This window comes from Apodemus sylvaticus, chromosome 7 (genome assembly GCF_947179515.1).
Source record: "Apodemus sylvaticus chromosome 7, mApoSyl1.1, whole genome shotgun sequence".
NCBI lineage: Eukaryota > Metazoa > Chordata > Mammalia > Rodentia > Muridae > Apodemus > Apodemus sylvaticus.
Window position 1 is genome coordinate 21,058,526 of NC_067478.1, and position 27,289 is coordinate 21,085,814.

Here is a 27,289-nt window from a genome sequence, read left to right on the forward strand (position 1 = left end):
TCAAGACGCAAAACATTTCTATCAACACAAAAAATCCTCTTAAGCCCAGGTTGGTTTCACGGGGTGCAGCTTAGAAGGGCCCTGTGTTTTCCTCAGGGCTCTGCCGCCAGAGCATTTGTTGAGACAGAGCCTGGCAGGCTGGCCTCAAACTCATGATCATCCTGCCTCGGCCTCTGGGGTGCTGGGATGATGGGTGTGGAGGGAGCCCTGTGTTTTCATTTTGTATTGTTTCCCACAAAATACAGAACGGGTGTCTCTGTGTCCCTTTGCTGCTGGCTCTCTGCTGCAGACAACCCTTGATCTGATCTGTTACTATAGGTTACTTGTGTTTGTTGGCTGGTTTGTTTTTAATATTTCCCGCAACAGTGTTTTTCAGAGTTGCTTTTTTTCTTGTTTATTTAAAGTGCCAAGGATTAAGCCTAGACTTTGGGCACACCTGGCAGGCTCTCTACCATTGAGCTGTGTGCTCTGCTTCTGGACCATTTGTAGAGTTTCATATAAATGGAATTGCAAGACACAAGCTGAGTTTCTTTTACTCAGAATGGTGTATCTTGTAGCACATATGCACACGAATGAGCACGTGTGTGTGTGTGTGTGTGTGTGTGTAGGTGTGGGTGTGCGTGCATGTGCACTTTCTTTCTTTCTTTCTTTTTTTTTTTTTTTGGATTTGGTTTTTTCAAGACAGGGTTTCTCTGTATAGCCCTGGCTGTCCTGGAACTCACTCTGTAGACCAGGCTGGCCTCGAACTCAGAAATCCACCTGCCTCTGCCTCCCAGAGTTCTGGGATTACAGGCGTGCGCCACCACCGCCCGGCTGCGCATGTGCACTTTCAGTTGCTGAGTAGTATCTAGCATATTGGACAAGTCACAATCAATTCATGTATTCGTTTGGTGATGGGCATTTGGGTTGTTCGTGGTATTTGTCTACCACTAAGCTTTTACAACATTTTCATTTCTTTTGCGTAAATACTTGAAGAGGATACTCCTAAATTTTAGAATAAGTGTATTTTTAACTCATCAAGAGCCATCAGTTGTTTTCCCAAGTGTTTTTGTTGTTTAACATTTCTATCAGCAGTGTCTGAGAGTTCTGGTTGTCCCAAGTTTTTGCTAGCACTTTGCACTGTACATTCTTAAACTTTAGCCATTCTACCTCTTTGTGTGTTTGTGAGTGTTAATAGGTGTATGTTTGTGAGAGTGTCTGCATGTGTGAGTGTGAATTTGTGAGTGAATGTGTGAGTGAGTATATGTGTGTGTTTGTGTTTGTGAGTATGTATTTGTGGGTGTGAGTGAGTGTATGTGTGAGTGTGTGTTTGTGAGTATGAGTGGGTATGTGTATGAGTGGGTGTGTTTGTAACTGTGTGTGAATATGAGTGAGTGTGGGTGTGAGTGTGAGTGTGTGTGTTATGGCTTTTACTTTGCACTTCCTAATAGCTAAAGATGTTTGGTATCATTTCATGAGGTTGTGACTACTTGTATATCTTCTTTGGTGGTATTTCTTCAAATATTTCCCCCATATTTGTTTATTTTCTTTTTTGTTTGTTTTTTTCTTAATGTGAAAGTTACATTTGTCTATTTATTTATATGCACGTGTGCACACATGCATACATATGCATGCAACATGTATGTAGAGGTCAGAGGAGTTGCTTTTCTCCTTCTACCATGTGGACCCTCATGGAGCTCAGGCTATCTTGGCAGCAAGTGTCTCTGCACACTGCACAATCTTGCCCACCCTTCTTAAGTTCTTACTAAGTCCCTCCTCCCCCAAGACAGGGCTCCTCTGTGTATCTCTAGCTATCCTGGATCTCACTTTGTAGATGAGGGTGTTCTCTAACTCACAGAGATCCACCTTCCTCTGCATCCCAAGTGCTGGGATTAAAGGCATGTGCCACCACCACCTGGTTTGGTCATGGTGTCTTGGTCATAGTGTCTTGGTCATGGTGTCTTATTACAGCAATAGAAAAGAAATAAATACAGTGATTTTTGCTTTTACCTTTAAGAATATTGAATTTTGTTTTGATCTGTTCATATAAAGTTTTGGGGTGAGCTCAGCTGTTAAAGTTTATTATGAGGCTTTGCGGAGAGAGGCTGTGCTGAAGCAACCTTCACTCTAGGTCTATGTATGGTCACTTTTCCATTGCTGTGATAAACCCTATGACCAAGGCATTTATAGAAGGAAGGGTTTGTTTTGGGCCTACAGTTCTGGAGGGTTAGGGGATCCATATTGACCAAGCAAAGGCATGGTAGCAAGCACAGAGCTGAGAGCTCATATCTTGAGCCACAAACTGTGAGTAGAGAGAGCTCGCTCACTCGGAGCACCAGAAACAGTGCACGGCTTTTGAAACATCAAGGCCTGTCCCTCAGTGATACACTCCCTTCAGCAAGGCCAAACCTCTTCAGCCTCCCCAAACAAGCTACCAACTGGGACCAAGCACTCAAATTCCCAAGACTTATGGAAGATGTCTCATCCAAACAACCATGGTGTCTTTTACTCAGTCCTTGCACAAAAATAAGCCCTTTCTAGGGTCTCATTGAGTTCAGTGGTGTTGGATGACACCTCTCCTGTCTGGCTGCACTTCCACTTCCTCACAGCTTGTGTAAGCTCTGGGGATTGTGCCACAGGCAGAGTCCTCGTTCTTCTTTGCATGGTCTTGTGGGGTTTCACGCTACTCTTTCACAGTTGGTTTTTAGTTACATCCTCAAGGAGACTGCTCTAGCCCCGTTTAACCAGATGACAATGTTGTGCCTGTACTGTGACAGGGGCTCCCTGCAGAGAGCCAGGGTGAGCCTGAGGATCTGTTTGTTTTCCAGTTCTCCTGCACCACATGTGCAGTATCCAGGCATGGTTTTCTCATCTTTATCTAATACCCTCACTATGTACAGCAGGGGACCAAGCTTAGGATCACCATCATCAGTAGGGGAAGAAGGACTTGATGACCAGGCTTAAAGATTTGTTTTTATTTCCTGTGTATGAATGCTTGCTGTATGTGTATGTCCACCATGTGTATGCAGTGCCAGTGGAGGCCAGAATGGGGTATCTGTTAACTTACAGCTGGAATTGTAGGTGATCGTAAGCCACCATGTGGTGCTGGGAACAGAACCTGGGTCTCCGAGAGCAGCAAGTGTTCTCAACCATCCAACCATCATCTCCTCAGCCCCATTTATAGCAGTGACAACTTTCTTTCTCTTTTAAAGATTTATTTATTTATTTATTATATGTAAGTACTCTGTAGTTGTCTTCAGACATACAAGAAGAGGGCATCCGATCCCATTACAGATGGTTGTGAGACACCATGTGGTTGCTGGGATTTGAACTCAGGACCCCTGGAAGAATAGTCAGTGCTCTTAATCGCTGAGCCATCTCTCCAGCCCGCAGTGGCAACTTTCAACTTTTCTTGGTAACTTCTAAACTTCATAGCAAATGATATGGGAACCAGAAGGACTCAGGGGAATCTGAGGCCTGCAGATCTGACAGTGGCAGTGGGGCTTAGGCTACTCGGGAAGCGATTACAACAGGATTATGACATATCTCTGTGCTGGGGCCAGGGGGGTTGTGGGGTGTGGGCATGAAGAACATGAAAAAAAAAGAATTTGATAGCCTCAAAACCCCCTAAACATTGCTTTTTAGAAATAGAAAACCTAGTATAGAGTAAACCAAGGTTTCTTCTGAGATAGTGAAGCTCAACCACGGTTATATTAGAATCAACAGAGTATTTAAAATTCTGATACACAATCTGCAACTGAATAAAAATAATTGTGGTGTGGCTCCACATGTCTGTATTTAAAGAAAAACTCTCAAAGAAACTATCATCTTTTAAAATTTTTTAAAACATTTAAAAATCTGTTATGTGTGTGTACATTCTGTCTGCATGTATATGTGTACCCACATGTGTGCAGTATCTGTGGAGGTCAGAAGAAGGCATTGGATTTCCCTGGAACTGGAATTACAGACAGTCGTGAGTTGCCATGTGGGTGCTGGGAATTGAACCCCAATCTCTGGAAGAGCAGGCAGTACTCTGAACCACGGAGCCACCTCTCTAGCCCCCGGGTATTTGTATTTGTATCTTCCCTGGGCCATGCCCGTGCTACTGAAGCTGAGGACACAGCTTTGAGGTTCTCCATCAGCCACACGGGCACCACAATCCTTTCTCCCTGGGCGTCTCTATGTCTTTGACCTCCTGTTCATCAGCTTTCTTCCCCTCCGTGATCTCAGAAGGAGACCCAGAGATGAGACAGGGAGAAGGGCAAGCACACTGGGTAAGAGTGAATGCAGGTGTGCACGGGGGAGCGAGCAGATGCCGCCATGTCCTGGGCTGGAGAACCCCATTGCCTCTGGCCCTTCCTCTGCTCCTGAGTGTCCTGCCACAAACACGTCTGAAGCTAGACACTCTGTTGATGACTGTCCCAGGTCTCTTGCCCACACTTTGTCCCTCCTTCAGACTGATAAAAAGGCCCTGGAAGCTCTTTCCCATTCATCACGGATGTGTGGGCTTGTCTCCTGGGATCCGAGTACACAGTTTCTCTGTGATGGAAAGTGCCGCAGGCCTGTGCCCTGTTGTTGACTTGAAGGCTGACCTTGGGTCAGTTTGTTCCTCCACCTGTAAAGCTGGAGGGTTGAACTTGTGCTTTCTACAAGGTCCCTGAGGTGTATGCAAGCAGCCTACTCCCTTCTGAGGAAGGCCCCGTGGTTAGCTTCAAGGACTCTTTCTGGACCAGATGTATGTGACATCTGGTAGGTGCTGACTGTGTTCTTGACAGTTCCTGACTCTGACAGAAGTGGCATCGGGGACAGTATCTGAGAGAATGATGGTGGGAACGTGGATGTGAAGCAGCGTGTTGTGGGAAGTGGCTCTTTATGTAGCCTTTTCCTTTCTTCTTTTAATGTTATTTGTGTGTGTGCATGTATGTATATATGTATGTATGCATATATGTATCCCTCTCCCCTACTTTCTCTTCCCCATGTGTGTATTTGTGTGTGTATGTATTTATGTATGTATATATGTGTAATGTGTATATGTATATATGTATCCTTCCCCTTCACTTTCTCTCTCCCCCCCCTGTGAGTGTGTGTTTGTGTGTATATGTGTGCGTGCAATCACATGCGCGCACGCCACAGCGAACGTGTGGCAGTCAGAGATCAACTTACTGGAACCAATCCTCTCACCATGCAGATCCTGGGGAATCAAACTTGGACCGTCATCAGGCTTGGTGACAAGCATCTTTACTTGATGAGATATCTTGCTGGTTTGTCTCTCTTCAATTCAAGTATGCTTGGAAACCTTTTTATTTAAGGTAACCATGATCCAAATGTTAGCCAATTTATTTTCCTGAAAATCCTGCAGGCAGCACACAAAGAGAGATTACAAAGAAAGTGGTATTGTATGGTTACGACCCTCTCACTGTGCACGTAGTATGTACAGTGTAGGAATATCTTGTACATTGACCTAACAATGTGAGATTAGACTGGTCTGAAGGAGAAATATTCAAAGCTAGCCCATTTCTTTTCAGGAAGAATGATTCTTTCCAAAGTCTCATGTGTTTGGTTTGAGAGATAGCATTCAGCATATTCCTGCTGCTACAGGAGGGAACATGTTTGTCCTCTGTGGACTCTGGAGTGTTGCTGGAGGCTCTAGAAGATTGGGCGTGGGGAACAGGGCCAGTGAGACAAAGAGTGTGGGAGAGGAGCCTGTCCTTGGGAGCTGTCTGGGCTCTGGTTGGAAGCCAGTACAATGGGTTTTTCCCAGGGGCTATCTGGGAAGGACTTTGGGAACATTGGTGCTACATCCAAGAAGGAGACCAGGTCTCACACAGCCTGGGAACAGTATTCTGAGAAGGCCTAGCCAAAGTCAGGGGTGAGGGGTCCTCACAAGGACACTGGATGGAAAAGACACCCATGTGTGCGATGTGGGTGGCATCTAGGAACCATTAGAAACATCAAAAGAACAGACCCTGGGGAGCCTAATCCCCTGAATGGGGTTGGGGGGAGATGAGGACTGAGAGATGCAGGTTCCTCCTCTACAAGGAAGGGCTCAGAGCTGCCTCCTGGTGCCTGTGTTACAGCCCTCAGAGATACAGACACACCACTGACCTCACCCAGATCAAGGCAGACTGCTGGAGAGAGCAAGAGGGCGGGGGTAGGCCTCAGTGGCTCTGGGCCTGTTTACAGAGCAAGGCTCTGAACTTTGGAATGTTTTCATGAACTGTGGCCTGCTTTCCATTGATCCCCGTGTTGACATCTGCTTCATCGTAACCAAGGCACTACTGTCCAGGTCTCTCCGAGCATTCTTGGGCCTCGGGCCAAGAATGAGTAGATGCCTACATTCAGGTTTTGTTTTCTTTTGTTTTTGTTTGTAAGACAAGGTCTCAGGTAGTCCAGACTGGCCTCTAAGTCTCCATGTAGCCCAGGATGACTTTGAACTTCTAATTCCCCTGCCTTCTCCACCCCCATCCCAAATGCCAGGTTTATGGCATGTGCCACCATTCCCAGTGAGACACTGATCCTTAAAGGCTGGGAAATTAAGCTCATGATCACATTGAGGACCAACATAAATGATTTATTACTTCTAACTAGTCCATAGCTACTCTGTCCAGCGATTGTGGATACAGCATTAATTAACAAGAGTGCCTCAAAGCGCAAATGGAAACAGAAAGAGAAATAAGAAGGAAGGTAGCCACTCAGTGGGACTGGAAAGAACTGGAAAGAACTGGAAATAAGCCTTCTGCTCTGTAGTGTTAGGTAGAATTTTGTTCAGGATGTTTGCGGGGTGGCGGAAGGCAACTGGCCTTCTCTTGATTTTGAACTAGAAACGATGATCCCATTTCATCATGTAGTCACCTTTGAGAACATGCAGCCGGACCATGGAAGTGGGCTTTCCCGGGCCCTCTGTGATATTGTTAACTAAACAAAGTCATCCTTAGGCTTTATATGTTTTTAACCTGTGAAGTGTTAAAGAACATGGGACTCTTCTTCTTATTAAGTCAGCTTATGGACCTTAGACACAGAAACCCCAGTGCGGTGGACTCTTGTGGGTGTGAGGCAGGAACACACATGTGTCTAAGTATGTATTGCCCGTGGAGATGCTCCCCACGTGCTGCCCACTTTACTTTTTGAGGCAGGATTTCTCACTAGCAACAAGACTCACTAAATGGGCTAGGCTGGCTGTGATCTCCAGGGAGTCTCCTGCCTCTACCTCCCAATACTGGGATAACAAGGACAAGTCACTATTCCTGGTTTTATTTTATTTTAAACGTGGAGCCATCTCATCTCTTTGGCTTTTTGAAGGGATGGACTGGGCGAGCCAATGGGCCTTCCCAGGTATTCTTCCACACACACTTCCATTACTGTGACACCATCTCCCTCAAGACCCTAACCAGAGCTGAGTGAAAGTTGTCACTTGGCTCTTGAGCCTCCAGAACCACTCAGTTTCAGGTGTTTTGTTATATAGCAACAGAAAGCTGGCTAAGACAAGATGCGAGGCTATGTGTGGAGCTACCTGTGATCCGAGGATCAGGCGACTTCGGCCTACGTGACTCTCTCACACTGGTTCATCCACTGAGGTGGGCTGTGACACGGATTCCCTTTCCTTCTCCTTGGGCAGCGCTGGCTGGCTAGGGCTTGCTGTCTTTCTAGCCTCCGTTTCCCTGCCCTTACTGATCCATCGAGCCACAGTAACTGGGACCATTTAGCAATGTTCCTGCCGTCTCCCCAGCGAGGAGCCTGCCCAAGTCCTGTTGTGTCTGTCTTACCTTTGTCTCCCTTACAGTCTCTGCTGGAGGGCCCAGGCTGTTCTGTAGGAGGTGTTCAGCTTCGCTTGGAACCATGGCAACAGAGAAGGGTGTGAGGAAGAGTTTCCACAGAAGCAGTGGGGGATGGGGGTCAGCTGGGGAAGTGTTCCCTGCGCCCCTTCAAAAGGAGCCTGACAGCGTGGCTGCTTCCCTCAGGAGGTTAGAATGGCAATAATGACAATGCTATGGATTCATTCCCTGCATGGACCAACTTTGCTCTTTAATCCCAACACTCAGGAGGCAGGGGCAGGCAGAGGCAGGCAACCTGATCTATAGAGTGAGTTCCGGGACAGGCATTGCTCTACAGTGAGGCTCTGTCTCAAAAACCAAAACCAAAACAGAAGAGTTCATTACCTGGTACCAGAGATGGTATCTAAAACACAAGTAACCAAACCTACTGGTCGGTGAGTAAGTGAGGAGTGAGTGAGGGGTGGACCACAGTCTGATTTGTTTTTTTTTTTTCCAGCAACCATAAAAACAAACCAAGAAATAAATGCCATCCCACCAGATTCAGTATCCTAGCCCGGAGCAAATGACCCATGATCCTCTTCTTAAAGGGCAAGGTCCAAGTGTCCCTGTCCTTGAGATCTTGTTCCTGTAATCCAGGTGCTTTTCTTTTCTCCTCCTGGGGAATTGCTTGCCACATCCCCTGCACACAGATTTCCCTAAGAGGCTGAAGCCAGCTGGCGTCACTTAAGCAACATATTTAGGGTGCTTGAGATTACACCTAATTCCAGGAGAGCCTGTGAGGTGACATTCCAGAGAGTTCCTCCCTGCCTTCTTTCATTGAAATAATTTCAGGTCTCTCTTCCTGCTAGGTTTAGAAAGAACTCCCCCAGGGGGCAAAGTCCTCTGGAGGGTGGTTCAAACCCAGCTTTAATGACATGCACTCATAACCTAAAAACCATCTTCTGGCAATGATCTCAGGCGCTGGGCAGGCTGGCAAGTGACTATTTGTCAATAGTGGGAAGAAAAACAGTGGACATCCCGGAGAGTCAAGACTTGCCAGCTTTTCACAGAGGTGGAAGAGGGAGACTGCATTGGTTTTTCTGTCTTCCCCAGACAGACTGAACTGGTGAGGCACTAGGCCTACCCATGCTAGGTTATTGCTCAATAAAAATAAGGCTGGCTGGCATCTGCAGAATGTGCAAGGGGTACTCACCAAGGGGGGCGGGCCATGAATGAAGGTTCTGTGTTCCCTTTCTGTTGGTTATTCAAGGCCCGGAGTCAATTAAAAGGCAAGTTCTATATGAGGGATAAAATATTTTTAAACAAGAGTACCTACCTCTGAATTTCATTTATTTACACATTCACAGGAAATAGAGCGGAGGAATGTCTCTAAGGTCAAGGCAAAAAAGAATATGTCTATTTAGTCATTCATTGATTGAACAATCGCTCATGATTATGCACCCCACGTGCCAGGAATTCTTCTAAGAGCTAAGAAGGGGGCAGAGCAGAATAAACATAGTCTCTGTTTTTATCGAGTGTTTTAATGGAGTCGGAGGAGGGTGTTAAATAGAAAAGACAGTACTCATAGTGAGGAGTTCTAGGAAGTGAATGGATCAGGATACTCTGACAGACCAGAGGGGACTCCTTGGGTTGAAACATGGCTTGCTAATGTGGCTTAGCACACGGGAGAGAACTCATTAAGGAGATATAATCCTTGCTAATAGCTGAACAACTTCAAGAAGCCAGTTGTAGGTGGTAGTGTGTGTGTGTGTGTGTGTGTGTGTGTGTGTGTGTGAGGTGTTTTCCTGGTAGGTAGGAGCACAAGAGTTACCAGGAATGAGCCAGGTCACCTTTGAGGAAAAGGTCACCGAGTGACCAAAGTAAGGTGAACTGGGATGGGGTGGGGTGGGAGATGGACAGACGGACGATGAAGTCACAGAAGAAAGGCAGATGATGTGTAGAATAGCCAACCTGCTAACAGGATGGGCTCCGTGGCACCTCAGCCCCGCAATTCCTAATGTAGTTGCTTGTCTGTGAGGAACACCCAGTGCTGATAGGCTGTGAGACCCGACAGGACTTTAGTCCCGGTCTCATAAGCATGCAGGTATAGCTAGAATCCCTCACCCTCTTCAAGCTTGTGGGTGGTCCCTTCCACAGTTCACCTATACATCAGCCAAGTAAAGGGGACATAGGGAAGTGGCTTTATAACTAGAGAATGTCAGCCATCAGCTAGCTTATGCTATGTGGAAGCTGATCAGCCCTCTATACTTCCCTGAAATGCCTTTGACTTCCGCGTGAATCGTGCCACCGTGCAGTGACAGTAATGACCAAGTCATATTCTGAGAACTAATATCACCATTTCTCATTGGCCAAACTGAGGCTCTCTAGAGCTTCACAAGGCCGCCCCACCCATTTCCCCTTGGGATTGTCTCCTCTCCTTTATGTTGCTGCTTACAGTAAAGGCACCATTTACCATTCACACGCCCCACCCAGATAAGGAACCTCTGTGCCAACATCCTTGTCGGGAGCCCATCCAATCTTCACCTGTCCCCGGGTGGGGGGAGGGGACATCTGCTGGATCAGTAAGAGGTGTTCTGAGCACTGAGCTCTGGTTGCCCAGAATGGAAATGTACCAGACACCTGGAAAGGGGAAAAAGAAAAAAGAATAAAAGCTTTGGGGCTGAACAACAGCATGCGAGTTCAACCACAGATTTGAAAGCAATCAATTTGCCATACTTCAACAGTATGGGGGTACGAGTGAGGTCAAATTTCTCCATTTAGAGTCCTAACGAACAACCCCGAGCTTCTCATTTTTTCCTTCCTCCCGGTTCCACTGTGCCTGGATGAACCAAGAAGTGTTCAAATGTTAACGAGTGTGGCATCTTTGGTGGAAACACTGTACAATGCTGGGGTGGAGAGAGAACTCAAACCTATTCCGGAATGTTTCCAGAGCAGGTGCCATTTCTGTCCTTACAACAGAGGGGTGTCACTCCATTTGGGCATGGGCCTCTAGTGGAGGGTGTTGCCTCTGACAGAGGTAGGGGTTTCTCAGGTTAGAATGGAGGTTAGTTTTCTGTTTTTTTTTTTTCCTTCCTATATCTTATTACTATGGAGTGCAGAGATCTTGGTCACTGGAGTCCTCAATGTGTACAACTGCTGTTCCAAGCGATGTTTAAGCAAGCCTTTTATGTCTGAGGGCTTTTGAGGATGGAGGATAATTACTATTCTTGTTCTCTGTTTAATGATTTACTCACCAATATTCTGAATTTATCAAAGATCTGTGTTATGTTAACCGAAAATGCACCTTATTTATCCGCACATTCATGTAATAGTTATACCATTGATAACTGAAACTCACTTAAATCTTCAATTACTTTCTCTTTGATTGAAAATTGTTTAGTTTCCTGCCACTTATGGCATTGTAATCCTATAATTACAATCCATCCTATCAAATTGTCTTACATTCCTTAAGCACACCACAAAACAAAACCACCCCAGATAGCACAGTGTCTGTAAGGTTGATTATTAAACTCTTATTAAAGCCATTCAAGAAAGTGCTGGTTGGCCGGGCAGTGGCGGCACACGCCTATAATCCCAGCACTCTGGGAGGCAGAGGCAGCCAGATTTCTGAGTTCGAGGCCAGCCTGGTCTACAGAGTAAGTTCCAGGACAGCCAGGGCTACACAGAGAAATCCTGTCTCGAAAAAACCAAATCCAAAAAAAAAAAAAAAAGAAAAGAAAAAAAGAAAAGAAAAGAAAAGAAAGAAAGAAAGAAAGAAAGAAAGAAAAAAAGAAAAGAGAAAAAGAAAAAGAAAAAAAAAGAAAAAGAAAAAAGAAAGTAAGTGCTGGTTGGAGCTCAGTGGTTAAGAGTACTGGCAGCTCTTCCAGAGGACCTGGGTTAGATTCCCAGTACCCACATGGCAGCTCACAACTCTCTGTTAACTCCAGTTCCGGGAGATCTGACACCCCCTTCTGGTCTCCACAAGTATTGCATGCATGTGGTGCACAGACATGCATGCAGGCAAACACTAATATATAGAAAATAAAATTTAAAGATTTGAGAAAGTATTAGTACTTGAACTCATCTGCTCTTACTTTTCATTTTACTGTATGATTTAAGTACTCTTCCTAGAATTTCAATCACTTAGAATGGCCAAGTTAAACTGGGAACAGGCCTTTAATCCCGGCACTCAGGAGGCCTGGGCAGAGGGATCCCTGTGAGTTCAAAGCCAGCCTGGTTTACAGAGTGAGTTCCGGGAGACTAGCCTGATCTACAGAGAAAGTTCCAGGTTGCCAGCTTAGTCTACAAAGTGAGTTCCAGGACAGCCAGGGCTATATAGAGAGCCCCTGTCTTAAAAAGACAGACAGACTTACTTACACATAGACAGACAGATTATCAGAGAGACAGACAGAAAGACAATCAGACAAACAGGAAAACAAAATGGCCAAAATTACAGATGCGAGCTGTGAGTTCTTCAACAGGATCAGGAATTTAACCTCCATACCTATCCACAGAGAGTGGATTTGAATCTCTTTGACAATTTACGTTGTTTTTTTAGTTTACTAGAATTGGTACATTAAGCTAGTTACTAATTTGTGGAGTGCATCTGGGTATACATGTGGAGGTCAGAGGACAGCTCTTAGGATTTTGATTTTTGTCCTTTTTCCTGATCAAGGCAGAGTCTCGCTTACTGCTTCTGCCACTCTGTGAACTCCAGGTTACCCAGCCCACCAGCTGCCTGGAGATGCTCCCATCTCTGACACCCATCTCCCATTGAAGTGCTGGGATCACAGATGTGAGGCCCTGTATCCGGACTTCTGCGCAGTCCTGGGATCAAACTCAGCAGGTCAGATAGGTTTGTGCGGAAAGCGAGTTTACTGCTGAGACTCGCTGGCCCTGGTGTACTTTCTATTTCTGAAGCTGGAGAGTCACTTTCCAGAACTGGTGAAGCCTCAGCTTTGCACTTTGGCTTGCCCAACCCTCTGGCTTGCCATGTAAGTCACCTGACCTGGTCAGGATCCTCACGGGGACATCTCTGTGGGTAGTGTAGTAGGGTGGGCACTGCAGTTTCTTCTGCCAAGGAGCAGGAGGTTGAGTCTGGCTATCGAGCATGTCTTTGGGACATTTCATTCCTGTTATGCTGGAGTCCACAACTGGTTTCTTTGTAGGTGACCTGCACTGAGCAGCCATGCCCTGCAGATCTGCCACTCTCCCCTCTGCTCGCTCTGTGAGCCTCAAGTCCTGCATTTGACAAAGCAGCTTCTTCCTCCTGACCCCCAAGTTTACTCACTTAAGTCTCAGCTTGTGTGTTTTTAAAATTTATACTTGAAGTTCATATTCTTTACTTTATGGGCATATATTTAATAAAGAAATGCAGTAACTTCAAGTGTGTCTATGTATGGATTCTCCTCTTCTCTCCTCTCTCTTCCAGACATCTTAAATCATGGTGAGTAGGGCTCACTGTATTATTTTCCTCCTCCTCTCCTTGCTTCTTTCTTTTATCACCTGCGTTTGTCTCTTCCTCCTCTTTTTTCACCTCCTCCGTGGTGGGGGATTAAACCCAGGGTCTATAATTTCTGCTGTTTATGCTTGTGTATTGTTGGATTCCTAAAAGAAGCACTAGCTTCTTTTGTAATAATAAGCACAATTTTAAGTTTTCTGAGTCATAAAGATGAATGCCAACTTCTCATAGTAAACGCTGTAAGTACTCTCGGTACTAAGTGTGACCTCCCCCTTCCTCCCCCTCTCACCTCACCCCCTCCCCTGCAAACGTGTGTTTCCTTTTGTATCATTAGAGCCGTAGGCCACACTTAGTTTTCACCTCCTATTTTTCATTTAAATTCCCACCATGTAGCAAGCACGTTCTCATGTTATCAAGTGTTCTTGGGAAACGGGACTCACAGCAGCTTCGTGACAGTCTGTCATGATGGTACCCCATAATTTATTCGGCTCTCCTGCTCTTGGCAGAGAATGTTTCAAATCTGGAGAGTACACGGATGATCATTTTCAGATGAAGAAGCTAAGATCCAGGGAAGCCAATCAGTAACTGGAGTATGGCTAGCTGGTTGGATAGCTGACTGGGACAGAACCTGCGGCTCCCAAGGCCCTGCTGCTGTCACACTCTGTCCTCTGAGCCCCTTCTGGACCTTTCTGTAACTTAATTGTAGGGAAGTGTCTACATTCTTTCTAAATTACCTTTTACAGTTTGGGGCACATCACTCTTGTCTGTCAAGATCATTTTTGAAGGTCATCTGTCACGTAACCATTAGCTAACGAAGGATGGTGTGGCAAACATCAGAACTTGTGGCTTTTCCCCCTCACTGAGAGGTGTGTCCCAAGTCATCTCTGTGAGGAAGAGAAGTGGCATAGCTCTGATCAGATAATTCCAATCGTCAGGGCAATTACAGAGGAGTGCGCTCATTAGCCTTCCCTGGCTGCCTTTCTCAGGGATCCCCTGGGTTCTGACATTCTGCCATTAGCATTCCAGGATGCCTGGACTCTGCCCAAGGGCCTGGCATCCACAGGATGGGAGAGGGGTAATTATTGGGTGGGGAAAGGAAAGAAGGGCTCTCACACTTGTGGATAACACTGCTCTTGGCACAGGGTCTGGAGGCATGGATGACAGAACTTGGCAGGAGGGGACCCTGAAGAATAGGAGCGGATGGATTTAGGGACAGGAAGCAGATCAGGGACTGTCTTTCATTCATTTGGGAACATCGTCTCATCCTGACACTGGGTTATGAAACGCTAGGCAGAGCAGGGTTCTCGAAAACAGGCGATGGCCCTTGACAGCGTGGATTTCATTTTCTTTCCTTCACGTTTTATGGGACACATGTTACCCACACTTTACAAATGAGTCTTTGACATCAGCATCTGTCATCACTAAAGCCACTTCTTGAATCATCTAATATAGCGTTTTTCACTGAGTATGTCACCCCCCCACCTACGTGACTTGGAGCATAACCCCTTTAACTGTCCTTAGGAAACACTGTGGCTCTGGCTTATTCTGCATCAACAGTGTCCAACTATCGCCTTTCAGAAAACACTTAATTCAGAGGGATACGACTGGCAAGCACCGGAGAGTGTGCTGCCTTCTATTTACGATCAATGTTAATCCGCCAGCCATATGGCAGTGCAAATTTCTAGTACAAATTCCATCTGCATGAGGCTACGGCTCATTCTTGGACGCCTATAATTGTGCAATTTATCAATGTGAAAAATGGACTTTGAAATGCAGTAATCCAGAGCTAATGTGGTGAGTGCCACAAGGGAGTTGAGTATGTTTAGGAAAGCTCTGTTTCCATGGGAACAGAGTCCTGGGAGAAAGGCCTGGCATCCCTGGGCTTGCGTGAATCATCCACTCAGGTGACAAGACTTGGTCCTAGGTCCAGCTCTGACACAAATCGTCAGGTGCCAAGAACAGGTCCTTAACCTCCTTGGGACTTGGTGTTAACTGCAAGTTGAAGAAATCTGATTGATCCAGTGCTTACTAGAGATAAATGACTAATAAAGCATTAACATTTTTAAGAAATTAGAATAATTTGAGATTCACAGAAATGTTACAAAACCATGCATCTTTTCCTGATAGCTTCTATGTCTTTAATATCATTTTGTGTGTGTGTGTGTGTGTGTGTGTGTACTCATGCATGTGTGTGTATGTGTGGAGGTCAGAGTTCAACCTCAGGTATCATGCCTCGGGAGCTATCCATCTTGGTTTGGTTGGTTGGTTCTGGCTTTATTCTTTTGGAGACAGGGTCTCTCACTGGCCTTGTGCTCTGATCTGGCTAGAATGACTAGCCAAGGAGCCCCAAGGATCTTTGTTTCTCTGTAACTCCCAGATCAATATTCCAGATCCGAGATTTCAAGCATGTGTGGCTACATCCATCTTTTGTGGGCTCAAGGGATCAAACCCAGGCTCTCACGATTTCATGGAAAGCACTTTCCCAACTGAGCTGCTCCGAAGCTTTCTCTCCAGTGTGTTTGTCAAAAGACAGAAACGAACACAGATGTAGTCCTGTAAACTGGATCGTTTATTTAAATTTCACTACTCCATTACCCAGGATTCATTTTCTACCCCAGGAATGGCCCAGGATATCTGTTCCCATTTAGCGATCCAGTCTGCTTCTCTTGTGACTGTGTCTTATTTTTCTTATTAAATCATAATCTCAATAGTTCTAAGGAGGAGGAGCCACTGGGGCCAGGGAGGTGGCTCAGCAGGTAAAGATGCTTGCTGCCAAGCCTGCTGACCTGAGTTAGATCCTTGGAATCCACATGGAGGAAGGAAAGAAAGAAGCAACTCCAAAAAGTTCTCATCCCATCTCTACATGGACATTGGAGCTTAAGGTCAATGAATTTTTATTTTGATAAGTGAATCCCAGGAGCAGGTCCCTGGGGATGCAAGTGACAGGCAATCAAGTTGAAAAGAAAGGTTTGGGGTCACGGAAGAAGTCCAGAAGCTTTTGTGGGCTCAGATTGACATTCGTGTGCAGATGTGTCCTGTTTCTTGGCTTAACTTCCTTTCAAACACTTCAGGCCTTCTTAGCTATGTCGTCACAACACAGTCACGAGATGACTGCCTGATGTCCATGAAGCTAAGTTCTCGATGGCCCAGATCTGGCCATCTGCTTGTAGGTGAACCACAAGGAAAAGATAGGCCCCTTTCTGTTCCAAGGGGAGCAGAGGTTGCCCAGAGCTGTGGACACCTTCCTATAACCATGACTGGAACAACAGAATACAGGATACAAGAACCTGCTGGGCAGTGGTAATGCACACCTTTAAGTTCCAGCTCTTGGGAAGCAGAGGCAGGTGGATCTTGGAGTTTGAGACCAGCCTGATCTACAAAGCTAGCTCCAGTACAGCCAAGGCTACACAGAGAAACCCTGTCTCAAGAAACCAAACCAAACCAAACCAAACCAAACCAAACCAACCAAACAAACAAACAAAAAACCAAAACCCTTAAAGACAGACAAGGACCTCTGAGATGTCATTTAGGTGCTGTATTAACCAGCTCTGGAGCTGGGTAGATCATGTGAAATAACAATTTCCTGTAGTGTTTAAGTCACCAACCAAAGTAAAAGGTAGGGGCAATGGCATCCATCTCTCCATCTCCTGGACACTGGCTTCTTTGTTGATCATCTGTCATTGATGACCCAGTGCCAAGTGGAGCTCAGCTTTGGAAGTTTCATCAGAGATGACAGAAACTCTGGCCTGGTGTAGGCATCTGGATGGAAACAGAAGCGATGATGCTTAATAGCCTCACTCGGGAGAGCTGGAGGAGAGCCATGGGTACCCGGGAGCCATGGGGAGATGGAGGAGTCTGGAGTCCCAGCAGTGATGGGGAGATGGAGGAGTTTGGAGTGTGATTGTGACTTACACACAGCATGCTTGTCCTCAAGCTTTTGCTCATCCTATGAAACAGGCTGAGATTAACCAGAAAGGGCACTTTGCCCTGGAGAACAAGTTTGTTTCTCATGACAGTCACTAGGCACCACAGTTCCCTCTCAGTCAGACTGGCATGAGATGAGTGTGGTGTACAGGTGTGGAGCCCACTGGCAGGGGAAACCTCTCTCTCAGTACGAGCTGCCATCAGCTCACAGTTTCTCATTAGAAAACACTGCCTTGAAGCAGTGGTTCTTCATGGATGGGTCAGGACCCTTTGGGGTGGGGGTGGGGGTGGGGATAGAGGGTGGGTAGGGGGTGGTCAAATGACCTTGTCACAGGGGTTATCTAAGACCATTGGAAAACAAAGATATTTACATTAAGATTCACAACAGTAGCAAAGTTACAAAAGTAGCAATGAAAATAATCTTATGGCTGGGGGTCGCCACAACACGAAGAACTGTATTTAAGGGTCGTGGTGTTAGGGAAGCTGAGAACCACCGCCTTGAAGGATGAAAGGAATGGCCCCTGAGAACCCAGGCTTTCTTCCCCCTTTGTGCCCTGTGTTCTTGCTTCTTTGATGATGTCTATCAGTAGGTTTTGCTTACCCTCCCGGCTTTTTAAAATGAAAGCAGTTTCTACTCCAGCCTTCCCTCCCACGCACACTTTCTCACGAGCAGATACACACTTACCAGAGCACTCCTAGCCTTCTTGCAGATCCACATATTTTGAGCATGTACATAAAACCATTTATAGGAGTTTAATGCGTGAATCATGGACAGAAGATTCCCATTAGGAAAGAACAGTGGCCTCTTGAAGCTCGTGAAGCACTCCTGGCATCCAAAGGTAGAAAACGCAGCACTCGGTGGGAGACTCATGGGTTCACAGCACACTCTGTATTTTAATATTAGAAACTCAGATAGAGCCTTCAGCCCAAGAGGCAATAATCTGATAACTTAATAGCACCTTGTTTAGGGGTTGGTATAGTGTCAAAAATATTCGTTGAGCTGGCAAGATAGCTTGGCAGGTAAAGACACTGCCTCTAAGCTTGACAAGTTGAGTTCAATCCTAGGATCCATGAGGTAGGAGGAGAAAACCGACTCTCCTCAAGTTGTCCTCTGATGGAATGCCCACATGTATACACAGTGATGAATATGCAATATAAATTTAAAAGTATATTTGCCGAGAGGATGATGGGGAGATAGCTCAGTTGGTAGAGTGCATGCCACACAAGCGTGAAGAGCTGGGGCTGATCTCTGGCGTGCACATAAAAACCCAGGCATGGCTGCATACATGCTTGCAACTCTGGCACTGTCCGGAGCAGAGGAAGGAGGAAGGTTGTGGGAGCTTCCTGTCTCTGGCTAGCAGGCTAACTTCAGGCTCAGTGAGAGACCCTGTCTCAAGGAAAAAAAGGTGGGGGACGCAGGATATATTTCTCAGGCCTCATGTACAAACATAGCCCCATGCACTGGTACATACATACATACTCCACACAGAAGCAGCCCCTACCCCTACGCACACATAAGCCAGGAGCTTTTAATCCCAGAACTGGGGAGGTGGGGAAAGGAGGAGCTCTGCAGTCTGTCTGTCAACCACTCTAGGCTGATCAGCAAGCCTCAGTCCCAGTGAGAGACACCCTGCCTCAATAAACAAGGTGGACAGATTCTGAGAGAAATGCCTGGGGTGGACATATGGCATAGGTGTGTATGTGTGTCCACACTCACACACACACTCACACACTCACCCCCCATACTCACACACACACTCACACATGCACACACACACTCACACACACACACTCACAAACCTGCCCCCCACACACACATGCAAACACACAAATAGTCTCGACTGCAGTGACCCACCTTCCAGGGGGGATGTTCAGGATACAATTTTACAAAGCAGAACTTTAGAGAAAATCAATTATTTCAGGATAAATCCCAAGCATTCCAGAACTGCCAAACACAAAAGCAATCTTTAAATTTTTTCACAGTTAAACTTCAACAGGGCCGTGGACAATCTCCTGCAGCCTGGATGCATTTTGGTACAGGTTTGCCTTTAATGTGTAACATCAGCTCCACACGAAGAGCCCTGAGGGCCTGGCCAGCACTGCTTTGCTGAGAGTCTCACACTGGCCCGCTTCCTCTCCAGTTAGTTTTACTGAAACACTATCTTTATGTGGGTCAGGACTTCCTTTTTCCTTCAAAACTTCTTTTTTTTCTATTAAAAAAAACCAAAACCAACTATCCAACCAAAGAGAGAGAGAGAGAGAGAGAGAGAGAGAGAGAGAGAGAGAGAGAGAGAGAGAACCCCTACTCTCTCATTTCCAGAAATTTCTGCACTTCTTACTCCCTACTGGCGTATTCAGGAGCCCCTCCCCGCAGTGAAGCTGCAAGGTTCTAGAAACTGGTTAAGGGTTTGTGACTTTGCTGACTTGGGCCGATCCTCTTTGTTAAATCCTTAGCTGCACAGAAGCTCCTTCCTAGTTCCTGATGTGGAATTTGAACGGATTTTAAACCTCATTGAAGAGTCTTCGGGAATGCCTGTCCACTCTGTCCTGTTTCCTCTTTCCCTCTTTTTGACCCCAGACTCAGACCTCTGCTCCGCGGAGTAGTTACACTCCCCATTCTGACCTGGAGACACATCTGACTCCACCCAGCCCCAGCACATGGGCTCCATTGTTTCTAGACTCGAGGTTCACACTAGAAAACAACCTTGAATAAGATAGAAGCCAGGAGTCCCGAGTTGAAAGTTCTGATTGAGCCTTGTTTTCTTCATCTGGAGGACAAGGATCCATTTCTTATCAAGGTCTAAATAGACCTTGGCTATTCTGCTCCTAAGACCGAGAGAGAAGAAGATTCCAGAATTTATGGTCCTTTCCTTGACTTTACTGTTCAGTAATTTTGAACGTTCCCCATTTCCACCACAGATATTCCCCCCAGCCATCTTGAGGCCATATCCTTGAGGAGAGCATGTGAACTTCTGCAGCCATTTAGACACTGCTTTATTCTCTTTGGCTGCCATATTACTAATTTTTTTCCCTCAGAATAAAGATTGTCAGAATGACGGCATGCTGGGTTTGGGCCTCGGCAGCTGGCCCTGATTTCTGGGTGATCTTGGCTCTGAGTTTTCTTTACCCCATCTGTAGGGCAGAGACCCATCTGGTCTACAGGATAGAGGCTGCAAGGAGGATGGCGGTCCTTATGATGGCCTGCCACCTGTTAGTGGACAGACACTCCCTCTAGGAGTGGCTTTGGTGGCGGTAGAATACCTGATCAGATGCAAAGGGCTAAGGGTAAATGAAAGAATAAAGTGAAAAGTTGATACTTGTAATTTTGCTTAAGGTCCCTCCGTTAGGGCGCGGAGGCAAGGACCGGCTGCCCGCTTGTGCCTCTCTTCTCCCAAGTTTAAAAAAAAAAAAAAAAGAGGAAAGGAAAGCAGAAAGGAATGGAAAGGAAGAGAGAGGAGAAAAAGAAAGGAGCGGAACTTTCCCGAACTTTCCCGTTCCTCCCTGCCCTGGCTGTAAAGCCTGAAATTCCATCCGTGTTTGTTGTCGTCCTCAGCCCGTTTCCATAGTTACCCAGATTCCAGGGACTGGCGCTAGGCCCACCACAATCCAGCCCTCAAAGTCTCCCTGGCAGAAATAAAGCATTCCTTCTCCTGCAGCTACATCAGAGCCAAGAGACACTGCCGTTTCCCTCCCAAAGCCCCCGCCCCAGCCCCTCTCAGGGGTGACTTGCCTGGTCTCAGCAGCGCTGTTTGGCACCATTCGGAGGGTAAACACAATATAACGATCTCCTCCATTTCGCCTCTCTTCATTTGAGCAAAGGAATTACTTTCTTGTACCAAATATTACGCTCTTGGAAACCACTCCAGATGGTTCTCATTAAAATTCCAGTCCCCTTGGGCCCCCCTTTTGCAATTCTTCCCCCCACCCCCATTCTTCTCAAACTGCTATCTCAAAAATAAACACCAGGTTAAGGAGCGACGTCCAATGAGTAGGGTCTTTTCAGAGTCCTCTGGTTGGTCAGCAAGGGGTCTCCAAGTCATCTTGACAGTGCCACCTGGCTGCTAGGAGCAGCCATGTTTTCTTTTGACAAGCATTCTGCGTACTGTCACCAGCTAGAGTCCAGATACACCTGGGAGACGTGTGTATAACTAAAAGGGAGGAGAAGGGCCAGCTTGGCTTCTGCTCCCCAGCAGGGCCTAGCCTGCAGAGGGACTGTCTGTCCACCCCGTCATTGTACACTGTGGCCTCTGCAAGACACCGGCCATTGGGGAGGAGGGGGAGGACATGCTTACTTCTAAGCAGCTGGAGTGGGGAAGGGAAAGGAAGAATACCAATAACTCTTGGCCATAATAACAGCTGAGCAAGCCGCAAGCTTTGCTTCCACATCTGGAAAAATCTGCTTATGCAGGGAAACGGTGTGCGTCCAAGGATATTTTACTTCATGTGAGCTTATTCTACGTTATGAAAAGAATTCAAGTCCTAAGACTAGCTCCCTGAACATTCATGTCCTTCTGCCTAGAGTCAGGAAGTTCTGTCCTGCCTCCCCTTTCTCCCGGCTTCCTCTAGGAAACATCCGCATATATCTTTTTCTTAGACACTGGAAAATGTGAATCTTGCTCCCTAGGGAGTTGAACTGTATACTTATGTGTCATATGAGTATAATCTCACAAAAACAGTCTAACAGGAGGGTTTAGAGTCTAGGGAGAACATAAGCGAAAGCCACGCGTGGGCTCTTCTGCCACCGTCACCTTCTCAAAGGCAACTTCGCTTGTGTCCTCACCTTTCTCCATGTTTATGCAAACACGCCCGTGTTCAGACGAAAATGCATGTTTTCAATCATGAATGAGGTCATGCTCTGCACGCTGATAAGTGAGTTACTTCTTACTTGGAGGGATGTTCCCTCGCACATGTAGGTAGCTCTGACTTGTTCCTTGACCCCTGCAAAAAATTCCCCAGATGATTATACAATAATTCTTTAGGCAATCCCCTCTGGGTGGAGGCTTAAACAGTTTCTTTATTGTCATTTCTCCATTCCTCACAGCGATGCAATTGAGAACCCCGGGAAATGTTTCCTGAAGGACCTGTGTCCTGTTTCTCTTTGACAACGTCCTTCAGGTCTAATCCTTGATGAGATGAACTGGCTACGTCTAGGTGCATGATACCAAACTGTGTTAGAAAATGGCCGCTCCAGATATAGCATCCAGAAAGGTCAGCCTGTGTGGGCTCTCTGCTAAACTTTTGAAGGGTTGACATCTGATGAAGCATTGTTGATAATCTGAATTTCTTTAATTATTAGTAATGTGTCTTAGCTCAGCTTCAGGTAATAGAAGCCACTCCATGGGAAAAGAGATTTACTAGTGAAAAACCAGTCCATTAAAATTATGTCAAATCAGGTGGAATGGAAGGTTCCAGGTTGAGATGCCATGTCTGAATCTCAGCTACAGACTGACCCGTGGATGCAGCTTCTTCTGCCCTAAGCTGGAAGCTGAGGACTTGGGGATCTAGGACCTAATCACAGGCCTGCCAGTCTGGAAGCCAGGGAGCCTCAGGCTTACCTAGTCTCCAGGACCACGCCCTCTGAGCTATACAATGGATGCCTACTTCTGGATACCCATGGCTCTGGAGACCAAATATAGATGCAGAGCAACACACACACACACACACACACACACACACAGACCTTGTTGGAGTGTGGAGCTGGTAGCTTTTGATGGACACATCGGAATGTATCCAGCCATAGACCAAAAGCTCAGCAGTAAGGAGGCCGGACTTGGACACCTTTGCCGTCCACTTTGCATCGTGTAGGAAGATAAGCTGCAGGAGGCCGAGCATGGGCTGAGCCAATCTGCAATTTGTGACATAATCATACTTTTGTATTTCGTATCTTTTTTTTTCTAGTGAATTGCTCAGTTATACCCCTTGCCTTCTTTTCTACCAGGGCTCTGTTTTCCTACTTGATTTAATGATGCTTTTATGTGTTACTTGGAGAATAATTTCAGCTATTATATATCATCAGTCATCTATTTATTTAATTTTATATCCCTTGCCATGTAGGCATTTTATATTCATCTGCTTTTCTAGTTTCTAGTTCTTAGGTTTTGTAGCTTAAGAAGGCACCTCTGCCTCAGAGTTTTTAAAGGACACAGCTACATTTTACAAATCTTTTTACTTTAAAAATGATGTTGATGATGATGTGGTGATGTATGTAGGTACACGTGCTCTTGAGTGTTAAGGTCCGAGGACAACTTTCAGGAGTCAATTCTCTCCTTCTATAGTGGGTCCTGGGAATTGAACTCACATCCTCAGGCTTAGTGGCAAGTACCTGTACCCTCTGAGCCACTCCCATCCCTCAGAGCGCCTTTATAGACAATTTATTTTTAAATCGTAAAACTATCTCTATTGTGAGGTATAATGACATCTCAGCCTGTTGGCTAAGATCAAGATTAATGTGAGGAAGATCCAGGGATCTAGATGAGCCCTGCCCCCATCCCCACCAATGGGAAACTTAGCTAGTTTAATTTGAATAATTTGCTGAATAATTTGTCCCCCCCCCTCCAAATCCCCATAGTTTAAACCTGGAGAATGTTTTTAAAATCTTGTACTGCCGAGCAGTGGTGGTGCACGCCTTTAATCCTAGCACTTGGGAGGCAGAGGCAGGCGGATTTCTGAGTTCGAGGCCAGCCTGGTCTACAGAGTGAGTTCCAGGATAGCCAGGGCTATACAGAGAAACCCTATCTCGAAAAACCAAAAACCAAAAACCAAAAAAAAACAACAACAAAAAACTTGTACCACCTCCTTCCTTTTTCTCAAGCCTTTTCCACCTGCTTAATAAAACTTAACAGTAATTCATTTTGATGATGTCACACTTTTTGGTTATCCAAATGCCTGAAAAAAGATGGGTTTTGGGTCTGGAGAGATGGCTCAGAGGTTAAAAGCCCTGGCTGCTTTTCTAGAAGTCCTAAGTTTAATTCCCAGCAATCACATGGTGGCTCACAATCATCTGTAATGGGATCCGATGCCCTTTTCTGGTGTGTCTGAAGACAGCTACAGTGTACTCATACATAAAATAAGTAAATAATTCTTTTAAAAAAACAGTGGCTTTGGCATCCCCCAGAAGATGGTTTTGGCATCCCCCAGAAGATGGTTTTGGCATCCCCAAAAAGGTGGGTTTGGCATGCCCAAGGAATAGCTGTGATAGATCACCCTCCTACTTAGAAGGCTTGATTGGGCTCTTCATCCTCAACATTAAAGGTTTGATCTGTTGACCAATCCTGTATTTACCTATCAGACTCCAGCCCCTACCAGAAGCCTTTGCAACCTTACTCCCCTGTTCGTGTGTGTTTGAGAGAGGACATGCCAAAGAGTAAGCTGACCAAAGCCAAAAGCTGGCACAGATAGATATCCACATGTCTTAGTTTGGGTTTTATTGATGTGCAGAGACACCATGATGAAGGCAACTCTAGGGACAACATGTAGTTGGGGCTGGCTCACAGTTTCAGAGGTTTGTCCATTATTATAACGGTGGGAAGCATGGCAGCGGGCAGGCAGATGTGGTACTTGTTGACCTGAAGGTTGTCAGGAGCGGACTTCCTTCCTCCCTGGACGTAGCTTGAGCGTAGAACCTTAAAGCCTACCTTCAGAGCATCAGGCTTCTCCAGCAAGGCCACACCTTCTAATAGTGCCACTTCCCATTGGCCAAGCACATTCACACCACCACACTACACCAGCAACTTCTTTACATCACTGGACAGCCTCACCTACTGCTGTTTCTGCCTGTGGTCACCATTAGAAGTTGGCTAGTAGGACTGGAGTGATGATGGCCCATTGGATAAGACCACTGGCTGCTCTTCCAAAGGTCCTGAGTTTAATTCCCAAAACCCACACGGTTGCTCACAACCATCTATAACAGTAGTCCCACGGGATGCAGTGCCCTCTTCTGGTGTGCAGATGTACTTGTCGACGAAATACTCACACATAAATTACATAAAGAAAAAAAAGGAGTCATAAGCATGAGAAGGATCACAAGCTTAAAGTTAGCCTGGTGGACACAGTGAATCCCAGCCAGAGCTACAATGTTAAATCCTATCTGGGGGAGTGGGACTGTTGGGAAGGAAGGAGGAAGAGGAGGAGGAGGAAGGGGAGGAAGGGAAAGAAGAGGAAGAAAAAGAAGTTGGCTAGAACAGTTCTTTGTTGCAATGTACTTAACAGTACTGGCCAACACCTCACTAAATGTATTAGTACTCCTGACACCTATCTACTCCCTATATCAATCAGGACAATAAAAAAAAAAGTTCTCAGGGATGGAGAGACAGCTCAGTGGTTAAGAGCACACTGACTGCCCTTCCAGAGGTCCTGGGTTCAATTCCCAGCACCCATATGGTGGCTCACAACCATCTGTAATGGGATTTGATGCCCTCTTCTGTTGTGTCTGAAGACAGCAACAGTGTACTCACATACCTAAATCTTAAAACAAAACAAAACAAAACAAAAAAAAACCCCTCCTCATATGCTTCTAAACACACCTAGATGAAAAGGAGGGGAGGGGGAGGGGAAAGAGACTGAATTGGAAATAATCAGAATGTCATTACTCTAAGGCGTCTTCTCGATGCCTTCCAAAGGCCTATCCACAGCCTCTCAAAGGCCAGCTTCCATGAGCTTTCCCAAGAGCCCTCAACTGCCAGAGGGCTTTGTCTTTTTTTCTCTCCTCTTGTGTGGTCTCCATATCTATACCTGCCCACTACATACCATCCACAGGTCCATCCATGAATCCATGCATCTGATGTGTCCACACTTACATCCATCTAGCAGTCCATTGGTCCAGGAGACATTTACTGAGCATTAACTGTGTGCTGGGCACATTTCATATTGTGCTCTTTTACGTGAGCATCTTACGTGGCCTCCCATCCTGTCCTATCGGGCAGAGGCCCCATCTTCAGATCAATACTTGCATTTCTGAGAGTTCCTTGTGTAGAGTTGCTGCACACTTGGAAGTTACTGAACGCAGATAAGAGTTTTGACTGATGTCCCAGGTCCTCTCTTTCAAAAGCAGCAAGAAGAGGTTTTTGGTTTGGTTTTTATGAAAATAAACAATACTTTTCTAAGTTTCGCAGCATTTATATGCTTATCTGAGAAAAATTACTCAAAGAGCTACCGCTTTTTCAGAAGGCGAGCTGTGGAATTTCCTTCCTCAGCCTGTCAAATCTTGTCCCTGGATGTGACCCTTGCCAGAAGGTTTGTTGCCTTTCCTTCCAGACTGCATAAAACACATTTACGTAAATTCACCGTCAGCTATTCCCACACAAACACCTATCAACATAGCACATACACCAAGAACTGTTAAAACATGAATTTCAGAAAATTTATGCAGGAAGTAAAACTTGGATGCTTCACTTAAATGTTTATCATTCTTTAAGCTCCAGTAGAGTTTTGAATGCATTTTTGCTCTCTGATTCCAGAAGGCTGAGAGAAGTTGGCGGATTCCTCCTGGTCCCAGGGTCAACAAGGGGGTCAACTGGATCTTAAAGCCAGAGTCAGGCTGGGGCTGGAGCCCGTGGTACACTGCTTGCTGAGCATAGTGGAAGGTCCTGAGTTCAACTCCTAGCACAGTTCCTTTAAGAGAGAACTCACACCCAGCTCTCCTGCCTTCTGAGTCATTGCTGCCTGACCTTGCTATTTCCAAAGGTCACGGCCTTTGAAGTGCCCACTGCATTACATTAATAACAAGCGAAAGCTCAGGTTTCAGGTGTTTGCCATGGGTCCCAATCTGTCCAAACACATCACCTGCACTTCTCATTTAACCTGAGAAGTGTATGGTATAGGTAGCACTGTCAACCTTGGCTTCCAGGAGACCTGGGTTTAGCAAGGAAATAGCCTGTGAAGGGATGCGCATTGGGGTGGTGCGCATTTGGGTTTTGGACTCAAGTCCTCTTCTTTCAAGGTCTCTACACTTAGTCACTGAGCATACATTTATTTTATTTATTATTTATTTATTTATTTATTTATTTAGGTTTTTTGAGACAGGGTTTCTCTGTATAGTCCTGGCTGTCCTGGAACTCACTCTGTAGACCAGGCTGGCCTCGAACTCAGAAATCTGCCTGCCTCTACCTCCCAGAGTACTGGGATTAAAGGTGTGTGCCACCACCGCCTGGCTTGAGCATACATTATGTTAGATAAG

General features: G+C 45.9%; 1 long non-coding RNA gene across 1 annotated transcript; it reads right to left on the reverse strand.

The window, feature by feature from the left end:
- Nucleotides 1-15,842: 15,842 nt before the first annotated feature.
- On the reverse strand, nt 15,843-19,915 carry LOC127689598 (uncharacterized). Its single transcript, XR_007978946.1, has 3 exons — nt 19,820-19,915; nt 17,801-18,002; nt 15,843-16,950 (listed from the first exon to the last, which is right to left on the reverse strand). It is a non-coding gene; the product is annotated as an uncharacterized LOC127689598 (long non-coding RNA).
- Between the last annotated feature and the right edge of the window lie 7,374 nt (nt 19,916-27,289).